This window comes from Liolophura sinensis, chromosome 6 (genome assembly GCF_032854445.1).
Source record: "Liolophura sinensis isolate JHLJ2023 chromosome 6, CUHK_Ljap_v2, whole genome shotgun sequence".
Taxonomy (NCBI): domain Eukaryota; kingdom Metazoa; phylum Mollusca; class Polyplacophora; order Chitonida; family Chitonidae; genus Liolophura; species Liolophura sinensis.
Window position 1 is genome coordinate 74,457,932 of NC_088300.1, and position 21,702 is coordinate 74,479,633.

The following is a 21,702-nucleotide window of genomic DNA, read 5'->3' on the forward strand; positions in this document are numbered from 1 at the left end:
AAATACACCTTACAAAGTACATGTATCAATTTGATTTACTTCTTCATATCAAACATCAAAGACTACCATCCAGCTGCTAAATCATTCTCTGAAAATCTAGTCCAGACAAAGAGAAATTACTTACCAATTATTTTTTAGCAGTGAGAAAAATTTTCTCTTCTGTGTAGGCCACCGGCCACGCAGCAGGGATCTGACTTCGGCAAATCATCATAGAAGTAATGAAGATCCATGCTCACCGCATTTATTTGAGAAGGTCTTCATCGTATGATTACCTTTCTCACAAGCACTAATCGTAACAAGTCGCTCACCTTCTAGGGCACAGGTCGCACAACATCAAACGGTTCTGTGAGAGTGAGTAGAAAATCTCTAGCATATATAAATCCTTTTTCAAACTTGCAGGTACCATATCCAATCTATCACACAGTCCAAGCATAGTCGACAATAATTTCCATTGATTCAACTCAGAATGGATGTAGAAAGAATGGCCGCACTGCTCAGAGAAAATTTACTTCTTCATGACGCCGCTCTCCGCAAAATTCAATTGCTCGGTATGTTCCCTTACTAAACTTGTACTTGCGTTGCATGAGTTTGTTTTAGGAGAATGCGCATGTTGTCTTAGCATTAACTGTATCTTATACCATTCTTTTATATTTTTTCAGAACAAAGACAAGAGGCTACTGAACGACGAATAAGAGCAGCAACATCCAACGGGCATACACCATGCCACGAACTGCTCCTTCTGCAGAAACACATTCTTGCCGATACCAAAGCCTTGTACCAGCATTACCGACAGGAGAAATGGGATGAAGTTCAACGCGTGGCAGCCAGAGTCTTACAAACCAGCCAGGAAGACAGCGACGATGAGGACATGGGGGAGGTATTAATAAGTGTCGATGATGATAATGATGATGATGATCAATATTTTGATGACGGTGACCACAATTCTGTTGACGACAGCCAATCTACCACTCATCCACAGGCCTTTGACAGCACCGCCATGCATAGTTTTTCCCGTTTTACACGAGATTTTTACATATCTTCAACTCGACAAGATAACTAAATTGTTATTTCACCAATGTCACGTTTTTCTTTCCATCATTCTTTCTCCATCGCACTGTGCTATGTATGGTTTATTGGCCAAATAAAAAACTATTTTATCACCTGAATACAGTCCATACCTTTGCCTCATGTCTGTATTATATTGAAAAGAAACATACATGCCAATTTCTCACAAAACTGTTCTGCTTCTCGTATCCGAAAATATCGTTTTATATATGGATGTTTTAACAAATTAACAACAAAACCTTACATCTTGTCACAACTCTGTCTTAAGTAGCACTGGAAAACGCCCAGAAAGACTATGTAATACAAAATCCTATCTCGAACAAGCACAGTTTGGGCCTAAACAACTGCAAATCTTATCGCACACATGTGTTGTGCCTGTTACGCTTCATACTTATCAAATTTTCACTTTTGCAAATTTCATTTAGCCGTACTGACGAATATCTAAATCATATTGGCTGAAAAGAGTTAGCCTCTGTTTAGTTCACATTACAACAATTAACGGGTACAATTTTCAAGTACTAGTAAAACTTACATAACCGCACTTGAAATATACAAAATCTGCATCACCATTTTTGCGCACAGTGAAATGTACCTGCATGCCAAACCTCCCCAGTAAAAGCCTTAAAAATCTTCTCTCTTCAACTTAGTCTGGCTGCACTACGGCGTTGTTCCATTCAACTTGCCTAAGCATATCCGATATTCTTTTCTGCGCTGTCTTTTTGTCACAAGTCAGGCAAAGACACATTGAGAACTGGAGGTGGTACTTGTAGCATTATAAACATACTTAATTTAAGAGTCCAATTCGACCGTTTTATGTAATGTGCCAAAATACACCTTACAAAGTACATGTATTAATCTGATTTACTTCTTCATATCAAACATCAGAGACTACCATCCAGCTGCTAAATCATTCTCTGAAAATCTAGTCCAGACAAAGAGAAATTACTTACCAATTATTTTTTAGCAATGAGAAAAATTTTCTCTTCTGTGTAGGCCACCGGCCACGCAGCAGGGATCTGACTTCGGCAAATCATCATAGAAGTAATGAAGATCCATTCTCACCGCATTTATTTGAGAAGGTCTTCATCGTATGATTACCTTTCTCACAAGCACTAATCGTAACAAGTCGCTCACCTTCTAGGGCACAGGTCGCACAACATCAAACGGTTCTGTGAGAGTGAGTAGAAAATCTCTAGCATATATAAATCCTTTCTCAAACTTGCAGGTACCATATCCAATCTATCACACAGTCCAAGCATAGTCGACAATAATTTCCATTGATTCAACTCAGAATGGATGTAAAAAGAATGGCCGCACTGCTCAGAGAAAATTTACTTCTTCATGACGCCGCTCTCCGCAAAATTCAATTGCTCGGTATGTTCCCTTACTAAACTTCTACTTGCGTTCCATGAGTTTGTTTTAGGAGAATGCGCATGTTGTCTTAGCATTAACTGTATCTTATACCATTCTTTTATATTTTTTCAGAACAAAGACAAGAGGCTACTGAACGACGAATAAGAGCAGCAACATCCAACGGGCATACACCATGCCACGAACTGCTCCTTCTGCAGAAACACATTCTTGCCGATACCAAGGCCTTGTACCAGCATTACCGACAGGAGAAATGGGATGAAGTTCAACGCGTGGCAGCCAGAGTCTTACAAACCAGCCAGGAAGACAGCGACGATGAGGACATGGGGGAGGTATTAATAAGTGTCGATGATGATAATGATGATGATGATCAATATTTTGATGAAGGTGACCACAATTCTGTTGACGACAGCCAATCTACCACTCATCCACAGGCCTTTGACAACACCGCCATGCATAGTTTTTCCCGTTTTACACGAGATTTTTACATATCTTCAACTCGACAAGATAACTAAATTGTTATTTCACCAATGTCACGTTTTTCTTTCCATCATTCTTTCTCCATCGCACTGTGCTATGTATGGTTTATTGGCCAAATAAAAAACTATTTTATCACCTGAATACAGTCCATACCTTTGCCTCATGTCTGTATTATATTGAAAAGAAACATACATGCCAATTTCTCACAAAACTGTTCTGCTTCTCGTATCCGAAAATATCGTTTTATATATGGATGTTTTAACAAATTAACAACAAAACCTTACATCTTGTCACAACTCTGTCTTAAGTAGCACTGGAAAACGCCCAGAAAGACTATGTAATACAAAATCCTATCTCGAACAAGCACAGTTTGGGCCTAAACAACTGCAAATCTTATCGCACACATGTGTTGTGCCTGTTACGCTTCATACTTATCAAATTTTCACTTTTGCAAATTTCATTTAGCCGTACTGACGAATATCTAAATCATATTGGCTGAAAAGAGTTAGCCTCTGTTTAGTTCACATTACAACAATTAACGGGTACAATTTTCAAGTACTAGTAAAACTTACATAACCGCACTTGAAATATACAAACTCTGCATCACCATTATTGCGCACAGTGAAATGTACCTGCATGCCAAACCTCCCCAGTAAAAGCCTTAAAAATCTTCTCTCTTCAACTTAGTCTGGCTGCACTACGGCGTTGTTCCATTCAACTTGCCTAAGCATATCCGATATTCTTTTCTGCGCTGTCTTTTTGTCACAAGTCAGGAAAAGACACATTGAGAACTGGAGGTGGTACTTGTAGCATTATAAACATACTTAATTTAAGAGTCCAATTCGACCGTTTTATGTAATGTGCCAAAATACACCTTACAAAGTACATGTATCAATTTGATTTACTTCTTCATATCAAACATCAAAGACTACCATCCAGCTGCTAAATCATTCTCTGAAAATCTAGTCCAGACAAAGAGAAATTACTTACCAATTATTTTTTAGCAGTGAGAAAAATTTTCTCTTCTGTGTAGGCCACCGGCCACGCAGCAGGGATCTGACTTCGGCAAATCATCATAGAAGTAATGAAGATCCATGCTCACCGCATTTATTTGAGAAGGTCTTCATCGTATGATTACCTTTCTCACAAGCACTAATCGTAACAAGTCGCTCACCTTCTAGGGCACAGGTCGCACAACATCAAACGGTTCTGTGAGAGTGAGTAGAAAATCTCTAGCATATATAAATCCTTTTTCAAACTTGCAGGTACCATATCCAATCTATCACACAGTCCAAGCATAGTCGACAATAATTTCCATTGATTCAACTCAGAATGGATGTAGAAAGAATGGCCGCACTGCTCAGAGAAAATTTACTTCTTCATGACGCCGCTCTCCGCAAAATTCAATTGCTCGGTATGTTCCCTTACTAAACTTGTACTTGCGTTGCATGAGTTTGTTTTAGGAGAATGCGCATGTTGTCTTAGCATTAACTGTATCTTATACCATTCTTTTATATTTTTTCAGAACAAAGACAAGAGGCTACTGAACGACGAATAAGAGCAGCAACATCCAACGGGCATACACCATGCCACGAACTGCTCCTTCTGCAGAAACACATTCTTGCCGATACCAAGGCCTTGTACCAGCATTACCGACAGGAGAAATGGGATGAAGTTCAACGCGTGGCAGCCAGAGTCTTACAAACCAGCCAGGAAGACAGCGACGATGAGGACATGGGGGAGGTATTAATAAGTGTCGATGATGATAATGATGATGATGATCAATATTTTGATGAAGGTGACCACAATTCTGTTGACGACAGCCAATCTACCACTCATCCACAGGCCTTTGACAGCACCGCCATGCATAGTTTTTCCCGTTTTACACGAGATTTTTACATATCTTCGACTCGACAAGATAACTAAATTGTTATTTCACCAATGTCACGTTTTTCTTTCCATCATTCTTTCTCCATCGCACTGTGCTATGTATGGTTTATTGGCCAAATAAAAAACTATTTTATCACCTGAATACAGTCCATACCTTTGCCTCATGCCTGTATTATATTGAAAAGAAACATACATGCCAATTTCTCACAAAACTGTTCTGCTTCTCGTATCCGAAAATATCGTTTTATATATGGATGTTTTAACAAATTAACAACAAAACCTTACATCTTGTCACAACTCTGTCTTAAGTAGCACTGGAAAACGCCCAGAAAGACTATGTAATACAAAATCCTATCTCGAACAAGCACAGTTTGGGCCTAAACAACTGCAAATCTTATCGCACACATGTGTTGTGCCTGTTACGCTTCATACTTATCAAATTTTCACTTTTGCAAATTTCATTTAGCCGTACTGACGAATATCTAACTCATATTGGCTGAAAAGAGTTAGCCTCTGTTTAGTTCACATTACAACAATTAACGGGTACAATTTTCAAGTACTAGTAAAACTTACATAACCGCACTTGAAATATACAAAATCTGCATCACCATTTTTGCGCACAGTGAAATGTACCTGCATGCCAAACCTCCCCAGTAAAAGCCTTAAAAATCTTCTCTCTTCAACTTAGTCTGGCTGCACTACGGCGTTGTTCCATTCAACTTGCCTAAGCATATCTGATATTCTTTTCTGCGCTGTCTTTTTGTCACAAGTCAGGCAAAGACACATTGAGAACTGGAGGTGGTACTTGTAGCATTATAAACATACTTAATTTAAGAGTCCAATTCGACCGTTTTATGTAATGTGCCAAAATACACCTTACAAAGTACATGTATTAATCTGATTTACTTCTTCATATCAAACATCAGAGACTACCATCCAGCTGCTAAATCATTCTCTGAAAATCTAGTCCAGACAAAGAGAAATTACTTACCAATTATTTTTTAGCAATGAGAAAAATTTTCTCTTCTGTGTAGGCCACCGGCCACGCAGCAGGGATCTGACTTCGGCAAATCATCATAGAAGTAATGAAGATCCATTCTCACCGCATTTATTTGAGAAGGTCTTCATCGTATGATTACCTTTCTCACAAGCACTAATCGTAACAAGTCGCTCACCTTCTAGGGCACAGGTCGCACAACATCAAACGGTTCTGTGAGAGTGAGTAGAAAATCTCTAGCATATATAAATCCTTTCTCAAACTTGCAGGTACCATATCCAATCTATCACACAGTCCAAGCATAGTCGACAATAATTTCCATTGATTCAACTCAGAATGGATGTAAAAAGAATGGCCGCACTGCTCAGAGAAAATTTACTTCTTCATGACGCCGCTCTCCGCAAAATTCAATTGCTCGGTATGTTCCCTTACTAAACTTGTACTTGCGTTCCATGAGTTTGTTTTAGGAGAATGCGCATGTTGTCTTAGCATTAACTGTATCTTATACCATTCTTTTATATTTTTTCAGAACAAAGACAAGAGGCTACTGAACGACGAATAAGAGCAGCAACATCCAACGGGCATACACCATGCCACGAACTGCTCCTTCTGCAGAAACACATTCTTGCCGATACCAAGGCCTTGTACCAGCATTACCGACAGGAGAAATGGGATGAAGTTCAACGCGTGGCAGCCAGAGTCTTACAAACCAGCCAGGAAGACAGCGACGATGAGGACATGGGGGAGGTATTAATAAGTGTCGATGATGATAATGATGATGATGATCAATATTTTGATGAAGGTGACCACAATTCTGTTGACGACAGCCAATCTACCACTCATCCACAGGCCTTTGACAACACCGCCATGCATAGTTTTTCCCGTTTTACACGAGATTTTTACATATCTTCAACTCGACAAGATAACTAAATTGTTATTTCACCAATGTCACGTTTTTCTTTCCATCATTCTTTCTCCATCGCACTGTGCTATGTATGGTTTATTGGCCAAATAAAAAACTATTTTATCACCTGAATACAGTCCATACCTTTGCCTCATGTCTGTATTATATTGAAAAGAAACATACATGCCAATTTCTCACAAAACTGTTCTGCTTCTCGTATCCGAAAATATCGTTTTATATATGGATGTTTTAACAAATTAACAACAAAACCTTACATCTTGTCACAACTCTGTCTTAAGTAGCACTGGAAAACGCCCAGAAAGACTATGTAATACAAAATCCTATCTCGAACAAGCACAGTTTGGGCCTAAACAACTGCAAATCTTATCGCACACATGTGTTGTGCCTGTTACGCTTCATACTTATCAAATTTTCACTTTTGCAAATTTCATTTAGCCGTACTGACGAATATCTAAATCATATTGGCTGAAAAGAGTTAGCCTCTGTTTAGTTCACATTACAACAATTAACGGGTACAATTTTCAAGTACTAGTAAAACTTACATAACCGCACTTGAAATATACAAAATCTGCATCACCATTTTTGCGCATAGTGAAATGTACCTGCATGCCAAACCTCCCCAGTAAAAGCCTTAAAAATCTTCTCTCTTCAACTTAGTCTGGCTGCACTACGGCGTTGTTCCATTCAACTTGCCTAAGCATATCCGATATTCTTTTCTGCGCTGTCTTTTTGTCACAAGTCAGGCAAAGACACATTGAGAACTGGAGGTGGTACTTGTAGCATTATAAACATACTTAATTTAAGAGTCCAATTCGACCGTTTTATGTAATGTGCCAAAATACACCTTACAAAGTACATGTATTAATCTGATTTACTTCTTCATATCAAACATCAGAGACTACCATCCAGCTGCTAAATCATTCTCTGAAAATCTAGTCCAGACAAAGAGAAATTACTTACCAATTATTTTTTAGCAATGAGAAAAATTTTCTCTTCTGTGTAGGCCACCGGCCACGCAGCAGGGATCTGACTTCGGCAAATCATCATAGAAGTAATGAACATCCATGCTCACCGCATTTATTTGAGAAGGTCTTCATCGTATGATTACCTTTCTCACAAGCACTAATCGTAACAAGTCGCTCACCTTCTAGGGCACAGGTCGCACAACATCAAACGGTTCTGTGAGAGTGAGTAGAAAATCTCTAGCATATATAAATCCTTTCTCAAACTTGCAGGTACCATATCCAATCTATCACACAGTCCAAGCATAGTCGACAATAATTTCCATTGATTCAACTCAGAATGGATGTAGAAAGAATGGCCGCACTGCTCAGAGAAAATTTACTTCTTCATGACGCCGCTCTCCGCAAAATTCAATTGCTCGGTATGTTCCCTTACTAAACTTGTACTTGCGTTCCATGAGTTTGTTTTAGGAGAATGCGCATGTTGTCTTAGCATTAACTGTATCTTATACCATTCTTTTATATTTTTTCAGAACAAAGACAAGAGGCTACTGAACGACGAATAAGAGCAGCAACATCCAACGGGCATACACCATGCCACGAACTGCTCCTTCTGCAGAAACACATTCTTGCCGATACCAAGGCCTTGTACCAGCATTACCGACAGGAGAAATGGGATGAAGTTCAACGCGTGGCAGCCAGAGTCTTACAAACCAGCCAGGAAGACAGCGACAATGAGGACATGGGGGAGGTATTAATAAGTGTCGATGATGATAATGATGATGATGATCAATATTTTGATGAAGGTGACCACAATTCTGTTGACGACAGCCAATCTACCACTCATCCACAGGCCTTTGACAACACCGCCATGCATAGTTTTTCCCGTTTTACACGAGATTTTTACATATCTTCAACTCGACAAGATAACTAAATTGTTATTTCACCAATGTCACGTTTTTCTTTCCATCATTCTTTCTCCATCGCACTGTGCTATGTATGGTTTATTGGCCAAATAAAAAACTATTTTATCACCTGAATACAGTCCATACCTTTGCCTCATGCCTGTATTATATTGAAAAGAAACATACATGCCAATTTCTCACAAAACTGTTCTGCTTCTCGTATCCGAAAATATCGTTTTATATATGGATGTTTTAACAAATTAACAACAAAACCTTACATCTTGTCACAACTCTGTCTTAAGTAGCACTGGAAAACGCCCAGAAAGACTATGTAATACAAAATCCTATCTCGAACAAGCACAGTTTGGGCCTAAACAACTGCAAATCTTATCGCACACATGTGTTGTGCCTGTTACGCTTCATACTTATCAAATTTTCACTTTTGCAAATTTCATTTAGCCGTACTGACGAATATCTAAATCATATTGGCTGAAAAGAGTTAGCCTCTGTTTAGTTCACATTACAACAATTAACGGGTACAATTTTCAAGTACTAGTAAAACTTACATAACCGCACTTGAAATATACAAAATCTGCATCACCATTTTTGCGCACAGTGAAATGTACCTGCATGCCAAACCTCCCCAGTAAAAGCCTTAAAAATCTTCTCTCTTCAACTTAGTCTGGCTGCACTACGGCGTTGTTCCATTCAACTTGCCTAAGCATATCCGATATTCTTTTCTGCGCTGTCTTTTTGTCACAAGTCAGGCAAAGACACATTGAGAACTGGAGGTGGTACTTGTAGCATTATAAACATACTTAATTTAAGAGTCCAATTCGACCGTTTTATGTAATGTGCCAAAATACACCTTACAAAGTACATGTATTAATCTGATTTACTTCTTCATATCAAACATCAGAGACTACCATCCAGCTGCTAAATCATTCTCTGAAAATCTAGTCCAGACAAAGAGAAATTACTTACCAATTATTTTTTAGCAATGAGAAAAATTTTCTCTTCTGTGTAGGCCACCGGCCACGCAGCAGGGATCTGACTTCGGCAAATCATCATAGAAGTAATGAACATCCATGCTCACCGCATTTATTTGAGAAGGTCTTCATCGTATGATTACCTTTCTCACAAGCACTAATCGTAACAAGTCGCTCACCTTCTAGGGCACAGGTCGCACAACATCAAACGGTTCTGTGAGAGTGAGTAGAAAATCTCTAGCATATATAAATCCTTTCTCATACTTGCAGGTACCATATCCAATCTATCACACAGTCCAAGCATAGTCGACAATAATTTCCATTGATTCAACTCAGAATGGATGTAGAAAGAATGGCCGCACTGCTCAGAGAAAATTTACTTCTTCATGACGCCGCTCTCCGCAAAATTCAATTGCTCGGTATGTTCCCTTACTAAACTTGTACTTGCGTTCCATGAGTTTGTTTTAGGAGAATGCGCATGTTGTCTTAGCATTAACTGTATCTTATACCATTCTTTTATATTTTTTCAGAACAAAGACAAGAGGCTACTGAACGACGAATAAGAGCAGCAACATCCAACGGGCATACACCATGCCACGAACTGCTCCTTCTGCAGAAACACATTCTTGCCGATACCAAAGCCTTGTACCAGCATTACCGACAGGAGAAATGGGATGAAGTTCAACGCGTGGCAGCCAGAGTCTTACAAACCAGCCAGGAAGACAGCGACGATGAGGACATGGGGGAGGTATTAATAAGTGTCGATGATGATAATGATGATGATGATCAATATTTTGATGAAGGTGACCACAATTCTGTTGACGACAGCCAATCTACCACTCATCCACAGGCCTTTGACAGCACCGCCATGCATAGTTTTTCCCGTTTTACACGAGATTTTTACATATCTTCAACTCGACAAGATAACTAAATTGTTATTTCACCAATGTCACGTTTTTCTTTCCATCATTCTTTCTCCATCGCACTGTGCTATGTATGGTTTATTGGCCAAATAAAAAACTATTTTATCACCTGAATACAGTCCATACCTTTGCCTCATGCCTGTATTATATTGAAAAGAAACATACATGCCAATTTCTCACAAAACTGTTCTGCTTCTCGTATCCGAAAATATCGTTTTATATATGGATGTTTTAACAAATTAACAACAAAACCTTACATCTTGTCACAACTCTGTCTTAAGTAGCACTGGAAAACGCCCAGAAAGACTATGTAATACAAAATCCTATCTCGAACAAGCACAGTTTGGGCCTAAACAACTGCAAATCTTATCGCACACATGTGTTGTGCCTGTTACGCTTCATACTTATCAAATTTTCACTTTTGCAAATTTCATTTAGCCGTACTGACGAATATCTAAATCATATTGGCTGAAAAGAGTTAGCCTCTGTTTAGTTCACATTACAACAATTAACGGGTACAATTTTCAAGTACTAGTAAAACTTACATAACCGCACTTGAAATATACAAAATCTGCATCACCATTTTTGCGCACAGTGAAATGTACCTGCATGCCAAACCTCCCCAGTAAAAGCCTTAAAAATCTTCTCTCTTCAACTTAGTCTGGCTGCACTACGGCGTTGTTCCATTCAACTTGCCTAAGCATATCCGATATTCTTTTCTGCGCTGTCTTTTTGTCACAAGTCAGGCAAAGACACATTGAGAACTGGAGGTGGTACTTGTAGCATTATAAACATACTTAATTTAAGAGTCCAATTCGACCGTTTTATGTAATGTGCCAAAATACACCTTACAAAGTACATGTATTAATCTGATTTACTTCTTCATATCAAACATCAGAGACTACCATCCAGCTGCTAAATCATTCTCTGAAAATCTAGTCCAGACAAAGAGAAATTACTTACCAATTATTTTTTAGCAATGAGAAAAATTTTCTCTTCTGTGTAGGCCACCGGCCACGCAGCAGGGATCTGACTTCGGCAAATCATCATAGAAGTAATGAACATCCATGCTCACCGCATTTATTTGAGAAGGTCTTCATCGTATGATTACCTTTCTCACAAGCACTAATCGTAACAAGTCGCTCACCTTCTAGGGCACAGGTCGCACAACATCAAACGGTTCTGTGAGAGTGAGTAGAAAATCTCTAGCATATATAAATCCTTTCTCAAACTTGCAGGTACCATATCCAATCTATCACACAGTCCAAGCATAGTCGACAATAATTTCCATTGATTCAACTCAGAATGGATGTAGAAAGAATGGCCGCACTGCTCAGAGAAAATTTACTTCTTCATGACGCCGCTCTCCGCAAAATTCAATTGCTCGGTATGTTCCCTTACTAAACTTGTACTTGCGTTCCATGAGTTTGTTTTAGGAGAATGCGCATGTTGTCTTAGCATTAACTGTATCTTATACCATTCTTTTATATTTTTTCAGAACAAAGACAAGAGGCTACTGAACGACGAATAAGAGCAGCAACATCCAACGGGCATACACCATGCCACGAACTGCTCCTTCTGCAGAAACACATTCTTGCCGATACCAAGGCCTTGTACCAGCATTACCGACAGGAGAAATGGGATGAAGTTCAACGCGTGGCAGCCAGAGTCTTACAAACCAGCCAGGAAGACAGCGACGATGAGGACATGGGGGAGGTATTAATAAGTGTCGATGATGATAATGATGATGATGATCAATATTTTGATGAAGGTGACCACAATTCTGTTGACGACAGCCAATCTACCACTCATCCACAGGCCTTTGACAGCACCGCCATGCATAGTTTTTCCCGTTTTACACGAGATTTTTACATATCTTCGACTCGACAAGATAACTAAATTGTTATTTCACCAATGTCACGTTTTTCTTTCCATCATTCTTTCTCCATCGCACTGTGCTATGTATGGTTTATTGGCCAAATAAAAAACTATTTTATCACCTGAATACAGTCCATACCTTTGCCTCATGCCTGTATTATATTGAAAAGAAACATACATGCCAATTTCTCACAAAACTGTTCTGCTTCTCGTATCCGAAAATATCGTTTTATATATGGATGTTTTAACAAATTAACAACAAAACCTTACATCTTGTCACAACTCTGTCTTAAGTAGCACTGGAAAACGCCCAGAAAGACTATGTAATACAAAATCCTATCTCGAACAAGCACAGTTTGGGCCTAAACAACTGCAAATCTTATCGCACACATGTGTTGTGCCTGTTACGCTTCATACTTATCAAATTTTCACTTTTGCAAATTTCATTTAGCCGTACTGACGAATATCTAAATCATATTGGCTGAAAAGAGTTAGCCTCTGTTTAGTTCACATTACAACAATTAACGGGTACAATTTTCAAGTACTAGTAAAACTTACATAACCGCACTTGAAATATACAAAATCTGCATCACCATTTTTGCGCACAGTGAAATGTACCTGCATGCCAAACCTCCCCAGTAAAAGCCTTAAAAATCTTCTCTCTTCAACTTAGTCTGGCTGCACTACGGCGTTGTTCCATTCAACTTGCCTAAGCATATCCGATATTCTTTTCTGCGCTGTCTTTTTGTCACAAGTCAGGCAAAGACACATTGAGAACTGGAGGTGGTACTTGTAGCATTATAAACATACTTAATTTAAGAGTCCAATTCGACCGTTTTATGTAATGTGCCAAAATACACCTTACAAAGTACATGTATTAATCTGATTTACTTCTTCATATCAAACATCAGAGACTACCATCCAGCTGCTAAATCATTCTCTGAAAATCTAGTCCAGACAAAGAGAAATTACTTACCAATTATTTTTGCGCATGGGGGAGGTATTAATAAGTGTCGATGATGATAATGATGATGATGATCAATATTTTGATGAAGGTGACCACAATTCTGTTGACGACAGCCAATCTACCACTCATCCACAGGCCTTTGACAGCACCGCCATGCATAGTTTTTCCCGTTTTACACGAGATTTTTACATATCTTCGACTCGACAAGATAACTAAATTGTTATTTCACCAATGTCACGTTTTTCTTTCCATCATTCTTTCTCCATCGCACTGTGCTATGTATGGTTTATTGGCCAAATAAAAAACTATTTTATCACCTGAATACAGTCCATACCTTTGCCTCATGTCTGTATTATATTGAAAAGAAACATACATGCCAATTTCTCATAAAACAGTTCTACTTCTCGTATCCGAAAATATCGTTTTATATATGGATGTTTTAACAAATTAACAACAAAACCTTACATCTTGTCACAACTCTGTCTTAAGTAGCACTGGAAAACGCCCAGAAAGACTATGTAATACAAAATCCTATCTCGAACAAGCACAGTTTGGGCCTAAACAACTGCAAATCTTATCGCACACATGTGTTGTGCCTGTTACGCTTCATACTTATCAAATTTTCACTTTTGCAAATTTCATTTAGCCGTACTGACGAATATCTAAATCATATTGGCTGAAAAGAGTTAGCCTCTGTTTAGTTCACATTACAACAATTAACGGGTACAATTTTCAAGTACTAGTAAAACTTACATAACCGCACTTGAAATATACAAACTCTGCATCACCATTATTGCGCACAGTGAAATGTACCTGCATGCCAAACCTCCCCAGTAAAAGCCTTAAAAATCTTCTCTCTTCAACTTAGTCTGGCTGCACTACGGCGTTGTTCCATTCAACTTGCCTAAGCATATCCGATATTCTTTTCTGCGCTGTCTTTTTGTCACAAGTCAGGCAAAGACACATTGAGAACTGGAGGTGGTACTTGTAGCATTATAAACATACTTAATTTAAGAGTCCAATTCGACCGTTTTATGTAATGTGCCAAAATACACCTTACAAAGTACATGTATCAATTTGATTTACTTCTTCATATCAAACATCAAAGACTACCATCCAGCTGCTAAATCATTCTCTGAAAATCTAGTCCAGACAAAGAGAAATTACTTACCAATTATTTTTTAGCAGTGAGAAAAATTTTCTCTTCTGTGTAGGCCACCGGCCACGCAGCAGGGATCTGACTTCGGCAAATCATCATAGAAGTAATGAAGATCCATGCTCACCGCATTTATTTGAGAAGGTCTTCATCGTATGATTACCTTTCTCACAAGCACTAATCGTAACAAGTCGCTCACCTTCTAGGGCACAGGTCGCACAACATCAAACGGTTCTGTGAGAGTGAGTAGAAAATCTCTAGCATATATAAATCCTTTCTCAAACTTGCAGGTACCATATCCAATCTATCACACAGTCCAAGCATAGTCGACAATAATTTCCATTGATTCAACTCAGAATGGATGTAGAAAGAATGGCCGCACTGCTCAGAGAAAATTTACTTCTTCATGACGCCGCTCTCCGCAAAATTCAATTGCTCGGTATGTTCCCTTACTAAACTTGTACTTGCGTTGCATGAGTTTGTTTTAGGAGAATGCGCATGTTGTCTTAGCATTAACTGTATCTTATACCATTCTTTTATATTTTTTCAGAACAAAGACAAGAGGCTACTGAACGACGAATAAGAGCAGCAACATCCAACGGGCATACACCATGCCACGAACTGCTCCTTCTGCAGAAACACATTCTTGCCGATACCAAGGCCTTGTACCAGCATTACCGACAGGAGAAATGGGATGAAGTTCAACGCGTGGCAGCCAGAGTCTTACAAACCAGCCAGGAAGACAGCGACGATGAGGACATGGGGGAGGTATTAATAAGTGTCGATGATGATAATGATGATGATGATCAATATTTTGATGAAGGTGACCACAATTCTGTTGACGACAGCCAATCTACCACTCATCCACAGGCCTTTGACAACACCGCCATGCATAGTTTTTCCCGTTTTACACGAGATTTTTACATATCTTCAACTCGACAAGATAACTAAATTGTTATTTCACCAATGTCACGTTTTTCTTTCCATCATTCTTTCTCCATCGCACTGTGCTATGTATGGTTTATTGGCCAAATAAAAAACTATTTTATCACCTGAATACAGTCCATACCTTTGCCTCATGCCTGTATTATATTGAAAAGAAACATACATGCCAATTTCTCACAAAACTGTTCTGCTTCTCGTATCCGAAAATATCGTTTTATATATGGATGTTTTAACAAATTAACAACAAAACCTTACATCTTGTCACAACTCTGTCTTAAGTAGCACTGGAAAACGCCCAGAAAGACTATGTAATACAAAATCCTATCTCGAACAAGCACAGTTTGGGCCTAAACAACTGCAAATCTTATCGCACACATGTGTTGTGCCTGTTACGCTTCATACTTATCAAATTTTCACTTTTGCAAATTTCATTTAGCCGTACTGACGAATATCTAAATCATATTGGCTGAAAAGAGTTAGCCTCTGTTTAGTTCACATTACAACAATTAACGGGTACAATTTTCAAGTACTAGTAAAACTTACATAACCGCACTTGAAATATACAAAATCTGCATCACCATTTTTGCGCACAGTGAAATGTACCTGCATGCCAAACCTCCCCAGTAAAAGCCTTAAAAATCTTCTCTCTTCAACTTAGTCTGGCTGCACTACGGCGTTGTTCCATTCAACTTGCCTAAGCATATCCGATATTCTTTTCTGCGCTGTCTTTTTGTCACAAGTCAGGCAAAGACACATTGAGAACTGGAGGTGGTACTTGTAGCATTATAAACATACTTAATTTAAGAGTCCAATTCGACCGTTTTATGTAATGTGCCAAAATACACCTTACAAAGTACATGTATTAATCTGATTTACTTCTTCATATCAAACATCAGAGACTACCATCCAGCTGCTAAATCATTCTCTGAAAATCTAGTCCAGACAAAGAGAAATTACTTACCAATTATTTTTTAGCAATGAGAAAAATTTTCTCTTCTGTGTAGGCCACCGGCCACGCAGCAGGGATCTGACTTCGGCAAATCATCATAGAAGTAATGAACATCCATGCTCACCGCATTTATTTGAGAAGGTCTTCATCGTATGATTACCTTTCTCACAAGCACTAATCGTAACAAGTCGCTCACCTTCTAGGGCACAGGTCGCACAACATCAAACGGTTCTGTGAGAGTGAGTAGAAAATCTCTAGCATATATAAATCCTTTCTCAAACTTGCAGGTACCATATCCAATCTATCACACAGTCCAAGCATAGTCGACAATAATTTCCATTGATTCAACTCAGAATGGATGTAGAAAGAATGGCCGCACTGCTCAGAGAAAATTTACTTCTTCATGACGCCGCTCTCCGCAAAATTCAATTGCTCGGTATGTTCCCTTACTAAACTTGTACTTGCGTTCCATGAGTTTGTTTTAGGAGAATGCGCATGTTGTCTTAGCATTAACTGTATCTTATACCATTCTTTTATATTTTTTCAGAACAAAGACAAGAGGCTACTGAACGACGAATAAGAGCAGCAACATCCAACGGGCATACACCATGCCACGAACTGCTCCTTCTGCAGAAACACATTCTTGCCGATACCAAAGCCTTGTACCAGCATTACCGACAGGAGAAATGGGATGAAGTTCAACGCGTGGCAGCCAGAGTCTTACAAACCAGCCAGGAAGACAGCGACGATGAGGACATGGGGGAGGTATTAATAAGTGTCGATGATGATAATGATGATGATGATCAATATTTTGATGAAGGTGACCACAATTCTGTTGACGACAGCCAATCTACCACTCATCCACAGGCCTTTGACAGCACCGCCATGCATAGTTTTTCCCGTTTTACACGAGATTTTTACATATCTTCAACTCGACAAGATAACTAAATTGTTATTTCACCAATGTCACGTTTTTCTTTCCATCATTCTTTCTCCATCGCACTGTGCTATGTATGGTTTATTGGCCAAATAAAAAACTATTTTATCACCTGAATACAGTCCATACCTTTGCCTCATGCCTGTATTATATTGAAAAGAAACATACATGCCAATTTCTCACAAAACTGTTCTGCTTCTCGTATCCGAAAATATCGTTTTATATATGGATGTTTTAACAAATTAACAACAAAACCTTACATCTTGTCACAACTCTGTCTTAAGTAGCACTGGAAAACGCCCAGAAAGACTATGTAATACAAAATCCTATCTCGAACAAGCACAGTTTGGGCCTAAACAACTGCAAATCTTATCGCACACATGTGTTGTGCCTGTTACGCTTCATACTTATCAAATTTTCACTTTTGCAAATTTCATTTAGCCGTACTGACGAATATCTAAATCATATTGGCTGAAAAGAGTTAGCCTCTGTTTAGTTCACATTACAACAATTAACGGGTACAATTTTCAAGTACTAGTAAAACTTACATAACCGCACTTGAAATATACAAAATCTGCATCACCATTTTTGCGCACAGTGAAATGTACCTGCATGCCAAACCTCCCCAGTAAAAGCCTTAAAAATCTTCTCTCTTCAACTTAGTCTGGCTGCACTACGGCGTTGTTCCATTCAACTTGCCTAAGCATATCCGATATTCTTTTCTGCGCTGTCTTTTTGTCACAAGTCAGGAAAGACACATTGAGAACTGGAGGTGGTACTTGTAGCATTATAAACATACTTAATTTAAGAGTCCAATTCGACCGTTTTATGTAATGTGCCAAAATACACCTTACAAAGTACATGTATTAATCTGATTTACTTCTTCATATCAAACATCAGAGACTACCATCCAGCTGCTAAATCATTCTCTGAAAATCTAGTCCAGACAAAGAGAAATTACTTACCAATTATTTTTTAGCAATGAGAAAAATTTTCTCTTCTGTGTAGGCCACCGGCCACGCAGCAGGGATCTGACTTCGGCAAATCATCATAGAAGTAATGAAGATCCATGCTCACCGCATTTATTTGAGAAGGTCTTCATCGTATGATTACCTTTCTCACAAGCACTAATCGTAACAAGTCGCTCACCTTCTAGGGCACAGGTCGCACAACATCAAACGGTTCTGTGAGAGTGAGTAGAAAATCTCTAGCATATATAAATCCTTTCTCAAACTTGCAGGTACCATATCCAATCTATCACACAGTCCAAGCATAGTCGACAATAATTTCCATTGATTCAACTCAGAATGGATGTAGAAAGAATGGCCGCACTGCTCAGAGAAAATTTACTTCTTCATGACGCCGCTCTCCGCAAAATTCAATTGCTCGGTATGTTCCCTTACTAAACTTGTACTTGCGTTCCATGAGTTTGTTTTAGGAGAATGCGCATGTTGTCTTAGCATTAACTGTATCTTATACCATTCTTTTATATTTTTTCAGAACAAAGACAAGAGGCTACTGAACGACGAATAAGAGCAGCAACATCCAACGGGCATACACCATGCCACGAACTGCTCCTTCTGCAGAAACACATTCTTGCCGATACCAAGGCCTTGTACCAGCATTACCGACAGGAGAAATGGGATGAAGTTCAACGCGTGGCAGCCAGAGTCTTACAAACCAGCCAGGAAGACAGCGACGATGAGGACATGGGGGAGGTATTAATAAGTGTCGATGATGATAATGATGATGATGATCAATATTTTGATGAAGGTGACCACAATTCTGTTGACGACAGCCAATCTACCACTCATCCACAGGCCTTTGACAGCACCGCCATGCATAGTTTTTCCCGTTTTACACGAGATTTTTACATATCTTCGACTCGACAAGATAACTAAATTGTTATTTCACCAATGTCACGTTTTTCTTTCCATCATTCTTTCTCCATCGCACTGTGCTATGTATGGTTTATTGGCCAAATAAAAAACTATTTTATCACCTGAATACAGTCCATACCTTTGCCTCATGCCTGTATTATATTGAAAAGAAACATACATGCCAATTTCTCACAAAACTGTTCTGCTTCTCGTATCCGAAAATATCGTTTTATATATGGATGTTTTAACAAATTAACAACAAAACCTTACATCTTGTCACAACTCTGTCTTAAGTAGCACTGGAAAACGCCCAGAAAGACTATGTAATACAAAATCCTATCTCGAACAAGCACAGTTTGGGCCTAAACAACTGCAAATCTTATCGCACACATGTGTTGTGCCTGTTACGCTTCATACTTATCAAATTTTCACTTTTGCAAATTTCATTTAGCCGTACTGACGAATATCTAAATCATATTGGCTGAAAAGAGTTAGCCTCTGTTTAGTTCACATTACAACAATTAACGGGTACAATTTTCAAGTACTAGTAAAACTTACATAACCGCACTTGAAATATACAAAATCTGCATCACCATTTTTGCGCACAGTGAAATGTACCTGCATGCCAAACCTCCCCAGTAAAAGCCTTAAAAATCTTCTCTCTTCAACTTAGTCTGGCTGCACTACGGCGTTGTTCCATTCAACTTGCCTAAGCATATCCGATATTCTTTTCTGCGCTGTCTTTTTGTCACAAGTCAGGCAAAGACACATTGAGAACTGGAGGTGGTACTTGTAGCATTATAAACATACTTAATTTAAGAGTCCAATTCGACCGTTTTATGTAATGTGCCAAAATACACCTTACAAAGTACATGTATTAATCTGATTTACTTCTTCATATCAAACATCAGAGACTACCATCCAGCTGCTAAATCATTCTCTGAAAATCTAGTCCAGACAAAGAGAAATTACTTACCAATTATTTTTTAGCAATGAGAAAAATTTTCTCTTCTGTGTAGGCCACCGGCCACGCAGCAGGGATCTGACTTCGGCAAATCATCATAGAAGTAATGAACATCCATGCTCACCGCATTTATTTGAGAAGGTCTTCATCGTATGATTACCTTTCTCACAAGCACTAATCGTAACAAGTCGCTCACCTTCTAGGGCACAGGTCGCACAACATCAAACGGTTCTGTGAGAGTGAGTAGAAAATCTCTAGCATATATAAATCCTTTCTCAAACTTGCAGGTACCATATCCAATCTATCACACAGTCCAAGCATAGTCGACAATAATTTCCATTGATTCAACTCAGAATGGATGTAGAAAGAATGGCCGCACTGCTCAGAGAAAATTTACTTCTTCATGACGCCGCTCTCCGCAAAATTCAATTGCTCGGTATGTTCCCTTACTAAACTTGTACTTGCGTTCCATGAGTTTGTTTTAGGAGAATGCGCATGTTGTCTTAGCATTAACTGTATCTTATACCATTCTTTTATATTTTTTCAGAACAAAGACAAGAGGCTACTGAACGACGAATAAGAGCAGCAACATCCAACGGGCATACACCATGCCACGAACTGCTCCTTCTGCAGAAACACATTCTTGCCGATACCAAAGCCTTGTACCAGCATTACCGACAGGAGAAATGGGATGAAGTTCAACGCGTGGCAGCCAGAGTCTTACAAACCAGCCAGGAAGACAGCGACGATGAGGACATGGGGGAGGTATTAATAAGTGTCGATGATGATAATGATGATGATGATCAATATTTTGATGAAGGTGACCACAATTCTGTTGACGACAGCCAATCTACCACTCATCCACAGGCCTTTGACAGCACCGCCATGCATAGTTTTTCCCGTTTTACACGAGATTTTTACATATCTTCAACTCGACAAGATAACTAAATTGTTATTTCACCAATGTCACGTTTTTCTTTCCATCATTCTTTCTCCATCGCACTGTGCTATGTATGGTTTATTGGCCAAATAAAAAACTATTTTATCACCTGAATACAGTCCATACCTTTGCCTCATGCCTGTATTATATTGAAAAGAAACATACATGCCAATTTCTCACAAAACTGTTCTGCTTCTCGTATCCGAAAATATCGTTTTATATATGGATGTTTTAACAAATTAACAACAAAACCTTACATCTTGTCACAACTCTGTCTTAAGTAGCACTGGAAAACGCCCAGAAAGACTATGTAATACAAAATCCTATCTCGAACAAGCACAGTTTGGGCCTAAACAACTGCAAATCTTATCGCACACATGTGTTGTGCCTGTTACGCTTCATACTTATCAAATTTTCACTTTTGCAAATTTCATTTAGCCGTACTGACGAATATCTAAATCATATTGGCTGAAAAGAGTTAGCCTCTGTTTAGTTCACATTACAACAATTAACGGGTACAATTTTCAAGTACTAGTAAAACTTACATAACCGCACTTGAAATATACAAAATCTGCATCA